Genomic DNA, 5,846 nt, shown 5'->3' on the forward strand with positions numbered 1-5,846 from the left:
GGGGGGGGTCCCCGGGGCAGGGGGCTCTGCCCTTACCTGGTGCCCGCCCGGGGGGGGCTCCGCGGCGCTCGCCGGCCATGGCTGCGGGGCGCAGGGTGCCCCGTGGCCCTGCTGCCGCCCGGCCGAGAGACAGAGAGTTTTAATTGAATTTCTAGATTATCCGGGGGGAGAAGTTGTAATCTCCTTAAATCCAACCTCCGGGCGAGTCCCGTAACCTACTGTCCTGCGCTGGGGAAGGGATTTAGCGAGGGGGAAGGGAGGGTTCCCAGCCTGCTAACACCCGCCCCGCRCCCCTCGCCGGGCTCCGCGCCCCGCGCCCCGCAGGATTTGTCCCGGGGGATCACGCTGGGCCGCGTCGGAGCGGCGTTCCCGGGCATCCCGGCTCGGCAGCCCTCGCCCGCCGGGGGCCGGAGAGCCGGGTCGTGCCGGGAGGGCGCTGCTCCCCCCTCCRCAACGGCCACCTCAATGGCCCATAGGCAACCGGAGCATCCCGGGAGCCCCCGGGATGGCAGCGGCGGAGGTGGAGATGTCCGGCACGGGGAGGAGAAACGGGGCTGGCTACGGGGTCGGTTTGGAGGACACCCACCAACCCCCCCGAGCTGGGATTTGCAGCTCCCCCATCCCCAAAACAAGCCCCGTCCCCGGACCGCGCGGATCGGACGGCGTTTTCGGGCGATGCCCTTGGCGAGATCTCTCCGCCGGCGCCGCGCGCGCCCTCCCTGCCGAGCGCCGGCGAGGTTATGCCATTGCCCCGGGCTTTGGAAACGCGCTGCCCGTTGACGTCGGCTCTCACCGGGGGGACGGTTTGTTCCCGATCGGCACGTGCCGAAAGCCCGGGGCGCRGGGCAGCGAGCCTGCCCCGGGCCTGGGGGATCGCCGGCAGCTAGAAAGCACCGTGGGAAGGAAGGGAAAAAGCAGGGCCCAAAGGCAAAGGTCTTCGCGCGGCTTTTCGGGGCTCGCCCCGGCGCGCCCCGCTCTCCCGCTGCGCGCCGTCTCCCCGTCGGGGTTGTTTTTCCAACCCGCGTTCAAAGAAAGCCCGGGCTGGTTTCTCCACTCACACCCGACACCAACAGCTCCGCCAAGGAGCCGCGTCTCGAGCGAGAGGGGAACGCGGCGCGTGGGCAGAGCCCGCGCCCGGGAGACGCGTACCCCGAGCGGCGTTTCGGGAAGCGGCGCCCGGCTCCGCGGCAGCGTTTCGGCCGGAAAGCGGCAGGCTTCCGCGACGGAGGGGAGCGGGGCCGGCGCGAGACCCCCCACCCCCCACCCCCGGGTCCAGCGAGGGGGGGATGCGAGCAGGGCAACTCCTCCGCCTCCTCCGGGGCTTTCAGACCCCCCCTCGCCCCCAGCACTGGCGCTTGCCTTGAGACACAGCCTCTCTCCCTGCAWCCTGAGCAAGCGCCCCAGCTCCGCGGCGCTCGCGCCCCAGCGTTTCCAAAGCCCGTCGGCGCTGCCACCGGCAAGGTGCAAAACCGGAGGAAGGAAACGAGGCCGAAGGACGCGACGCGGCCCCCGGCCCTACTCACCCCGCAGTCGGTGCGGGACGGGTCCGGCCGCGGTGACGGCACCGATTGCCCGGCGCCGGCGTCCTGCTCGGCACCCACCCGGCCGACGGGGGCCTGACGGCGCAGCGCGCCGCGGTCCGGGCTAATTGCTTCCCAGCTCAGGTTACAGCCTCTCCTGCGCCCTATATGTGCAGGACCTGGCACCGGGGACCTCTGGTCCTCCGCCGCCCCCCGGGGAGCCCCGGCGAGCCGGGGGGGGAAGGGGGGTTCCCACCCTGGCTGCAACCGCAGCAGAATTCCAGGCGCCGCAGCCGAGGGTCTTCCAGGGACCCGGAATGCCGCGGCCGTTCCCAGCTCAGGGTGCTGGAAGAGAAGCTGCTGGAAGGGGATTCCAGAGATCTCCAGGATGAAAAGGACCAACCGGGAGGATGCRACGAACTGGGGATTTGACCCCGGACTGGAGCAATTCTGTTGGCGGCCGAAGGCAAAACCTTGGTTCTTTGAACCTACGTTTCAACGGCTCCTACGGCCCCCAAAACCTTGTGTTCCAGCTTTTCCCACGGGAGGAAGAAAAAATCACGCTCATTTTCTCTTGGGGAGGAAAATCCCCCCCCCCGGCACACGTGTGACGTGGCCCGGGCCCTTCCAGAGGAGAGGGGCCTTGGCCGAGCGGCCGAGCCCGGTGCAAGCGTTGCTGCGGCCTTTCCACCCTCCGGGAGCTGCCTCGGGCGCGCGGGGCAGCCCGTGCTCCTCGGGGGGGGGACGCCCGGCGGGCCRCCGGCTCGGGCGGGCGCCGCGTTTCTGCTCCCGAAGCCCCGGTCGCTGCTGGGTGCCGGCCCTGGCCGCCTGCTGCGGGATCGTTAAAACAACAAAATAACAATAAAATCGCAGCCAGGAATGTGGGGTTGGGGTTGTTTTTTTTTTTTTTTTTTTTTGTCAGTCCTAGCAAACCAGGCGTGCGATTGCGGCCGACGCGGCCCCGCGGGCCGACAGCTTTGCAGACGGTCCCGGGGCACAGGCGCCGGGGTGAGGGGCGCAGCGCCGCGTCCCCCCCCCTTGCCCCCCACCGCCGTCCCCACCGGGAGCCTTGCCGGTGCCGGTGTCGCCCCACAGCAAGGAGCGCTGGCTCCCGCGGCGGGGGAAACTGAGGCACGGCGCCGAGGAGGGGGCCCGTTTAAGCATCGGCCTCCCCGCACCCCCCCCATCCAGCCCCCGGCCAGCCGTGCCTCAGTTTCCCCGGCGCCTTTCTCCCGACTCCGGCCGAACCGGGATCGGGATGCTGCGGCGGAGGCTGCGTCGCCGTGGCAACCCGCGGCRGCCGTCTCCAGGCGACCGGCGCCGGTGCCTGCGCAGGGATGCTGCTGCGCGCCCGCCGCAGCGCCGAGCCGCAAACCGACGAGGAGGGGGGGGACACAGACATGCCACCCCCCCTCCCCGCCGCCCTCCTGCCCAAACCTCGCGGGTCTGGCGCCGGCGGCGAGCTGAGCGCCGGCGTCGCCGTGACGCCCAACGGCGGCCGCCCGGCAGCGGGAGCGGCAGCCGGATGCYCCGCACCACGGGGCCCTGCCGTTTTCGGGGACACCCACCGGGCCGTGGAAATAATAATTGCTGGAAATAAGCCCGTGAGCCTCTTAGCCCTCATTAAGCAGCTTAGGGGACCACGCGCCGTGGGACGCAAGCCTGCCGGCCGCCGGGGCCCTTGTCGGGGCAAACGGGCGTTACGGCCGGCGGCGGGACTTGAACCGGCGCCGCGGCGGGCACCGGGCTGCGCGTCCCCCGCCCCGAGAGCCCTATCCTCCCCGGGGAGGGGACGGGGCGGGGGGGCTTTGCCAGGCCGGTACCACGGGCAGGTCCCTGGAGGAGCCCCGGGGGCTCCGGGAGCAGGGCAGGAGCGGGGACGAGGGGCCGCCGCACCGGTGCGACGAGCGCGGCGGGTCTCAGCCTCGGTCGCGGCGGCTCGCGGCACGGGTGGAAGCCGGAGCAGAACGTTTCTGACGGCTCCAGCTGGAAAAGGTCCCGTTTTCACACCTGCGAAGGCGGGCGCCCTGCGACGCCGCGCCTGAGGGCAGCGAGGCGGCCGAGCTGGACGTGGAGCGCGAATCGCAAACCAGCCGCTCTGCCTGATCCCTCAGCTTTTCACCCCAAAACACCCCGTGGGCCTCGCTCCAGGTGGGAGGCAGCCGGGCCGGCGGGGCTGCTGCACCGGCACGGCTCCAGTCCGGCCGCGGCGACGCCGACGCTGGGCTGGGGCGGGAGGGGGGATTTTTGGCTCAGCGAGGGGAATGCTGCCAGCTCCGATATAAAATGAGCAGCGGGATCCAGGCCGGATGCCGCGGAAAGGGTCCGACACACCGGGGAGAGGGGGACAGCGGGAGAGAGGCGCAGGGCGCCCTTGGGTGCAGAGCCCCGCCGGGGCGGCMCCGAGCTGCCGGTGCCATCCAGGCTGTTGCTGTCGTGTTTTTTGATAATATGGGGGGGGGGGAAGGAAGGAAGAAATGCCTGGAAAAGAGGAGCGGCATCCCCCCGCGGCGGCGAGCACCCGGCTGCTCCGCCGCTGCCGCGCTCGGCGCGGCTCTGCAGACCCCGGCGGAAGTACCTGCGCTCGGGCGAGCGTTTCTGTCCCCGGCGCTCTGCAGGCTCCGCTCGGGCTTTTTGTGCTGCAGCTGAGCAAAACGGCAGCGTTTCATTTTTTTTTTTTTTCCTTTCCTAATTTTTTGTGTGAGATAAAATTAAGCAAAGGAGCCGYGCCGGGAGCGCTGGAGCCTGCTTCCAGCCGCGGCGCGTGTCTGCAGCGGCTGCAGCCACCGAATTCAGCTTTCCTTGGGCCCGGGGCATTTGCAAGCTCTCTCTGCGCCRCTTCCCCTCCTGCGGTTTCGCGGCTCCGCGAGCGGCTCGCTCTGCAGCCAGGTCATTACCCAGGCACCTGCTTTCCACAAAAGCAGCGAGAATTTGCTCCTTCYCGACCTCTCCGCCTCTCCGGCAAATTAGACCGAGCTCGATCAATCGGTTTGGARCTGTTCTGTTCGGCAGCCGGGCCGGCTCCGCCGCCGGATCCCCCCCACCGCCCTGTCTCCCGGCTCGCCCRCGGCACCCCGGGGCTCCCCTGCCTGGCTGAGACCCCCCTGGTTATCAGCCCCCGGGGACGGTCCCCAAAACGGGGAGGAAGGGCCCCGGCGGGGCCAGCGCCGGGCTCGGAAGCGCGTCGGATCGGTCCCAAGTTGGAAGAAGGCAAAGCGGCGCTGTCGGCACGGAGCCGAGCGGAGAGGTGACTCCGCTCGGATGCTGCCAGGGAAATTGCCCCCCCCCAAACCCCCACCCCGAGACCCCAAACCCGCCGATGAGCCCATCGAATTGGCAACGTGTTGGCCCGGCCCCGGCCCGCTGGCCCCTGCGGGCTGCGGGAGAGCTTTCCGGCCAGCATTCCCGCTGGGATCAACGGGAGGGGGAGCCGCGGGGAGGAAAAAAATAATCCACCGCAGGCCGGAGAGCCACAGTTGGAAAAGAAATCAAGGCTTCCCGAGAGGGAGATGCCAAGGAGATGTGCTGTTCCCGGGAGAAACAGGACATTCCTCCGCGAGGGGGAGGAAGGGAGGAGGAAGAGCGGTGCCACCTCCGGCGCCCGTAGGTGCTCGGAGGGCTGCCGGCGGCGCGGCCCCCCCGCTGCGCCGCGCGGCAGGCGCAGATGGCATCGCAGCTACCGGCTGCGGGGCTGCGGCTTCTTGTTYGGTTGGGATTTAAAAAAWAAAATAAAATAATACACCCCCCGTTTGGGGGAAAGGCTGCCTGGCGCTGCCGGGCGCCCGTGGAGCCGCTCTCCGGGCTCCAGGGACCTCGGTGGCCCCGGGCACGACGGCGGGCGCTGCGCCCGGGGACRCGGCTTGGCATCGTCCCTGCCTCCGGCTCGGGCAAATTCCCCCACGGGGAAGGGACGGAGCTGGTGGAAAAATGATGCTTTGCCACCGGCAGAACCTGCCAACCCGGGTCCCCCTCCGGCCCGGAGGTAACGGGGCGACAGCGCAGACGTTTTTGTGTTGCTGGAGGCGCGGGGCCGGGCTGAGGACGGGGCACAGAGCTGGCCCAGCTATAAATAACCCCTTGGAAAGAAACCGGGAGAAAAAGCAGCAAACAGGGACCGATAAACCCAGAGAGCCGGGTTCGGCTCCGGGCGCTCGGCACGATCGGCTCCTCGCGCTCCGGGCGACCCCCTCGGCTCCCGCGTGATGAAGCGCAAAAGAAGCCGGGATCCGTCGGTGCTCAAATGAGCAGAACCGAGCCCGGGCGTCGCGGCGGCGGCGCCCCCGAGGCCGGGCCAGGGCGCGCGGTGCTTAACGGGCCAGACCTCAA

The 5,846-nt window shown here is 69.8% G+C and overlaps 1 protein-coding gene across 5 annotated transcripts in view; it reads right to left on the reverse strand.

Moving 5' to 3' along the window:
• The window catches only part of KCNJ12 (potassium inwardly rectifying channel subfamily J member 12), a 20,947-nt gene that overhangs the window by 6,342 nt on the left and 8,759 nt on the right, over positions 1–5,846 (reverse strand). Inside the window, exons 1-2 of one of the 5 annotated variants that reach the window (XM_085309368.1) lie at positions 1,524–1,624; positions 37–111 (exon numbers count right to left, since the gene is read on the reverse strand). The exons of 1 other annotated variant lie outside the window; for it this stretch is intronic. The gene's annotated coding sequence lies outside the window, so the exon portion shown is untranslated. Of the gene's footprint in view, positions 1–36; positions 112–1,523; positions 1,626–4,098; positions 4,550–5,846 lie in introns of those variants that run through there. 3 more of the 5 variants (XM_085309371.1, XM_085309372.1, XM_085309369.1) reach the window with 3 other exon arrangements.

The sequence above is a fragment of the Rhea americana genome, unplaced genomic scaffold, assembly GCF_003343005.1.
Source record: "Rhea americana isolate MKP2758 unplaced genomic scaffold, rheAme1 scaffold_297, whole genome shotgun sequence".
Lineage (NCBI taxonomy): Eukaryota > Metazoa > Chordata > Aves > Rheiformes > Rheidae > Rhea > Rhea americana.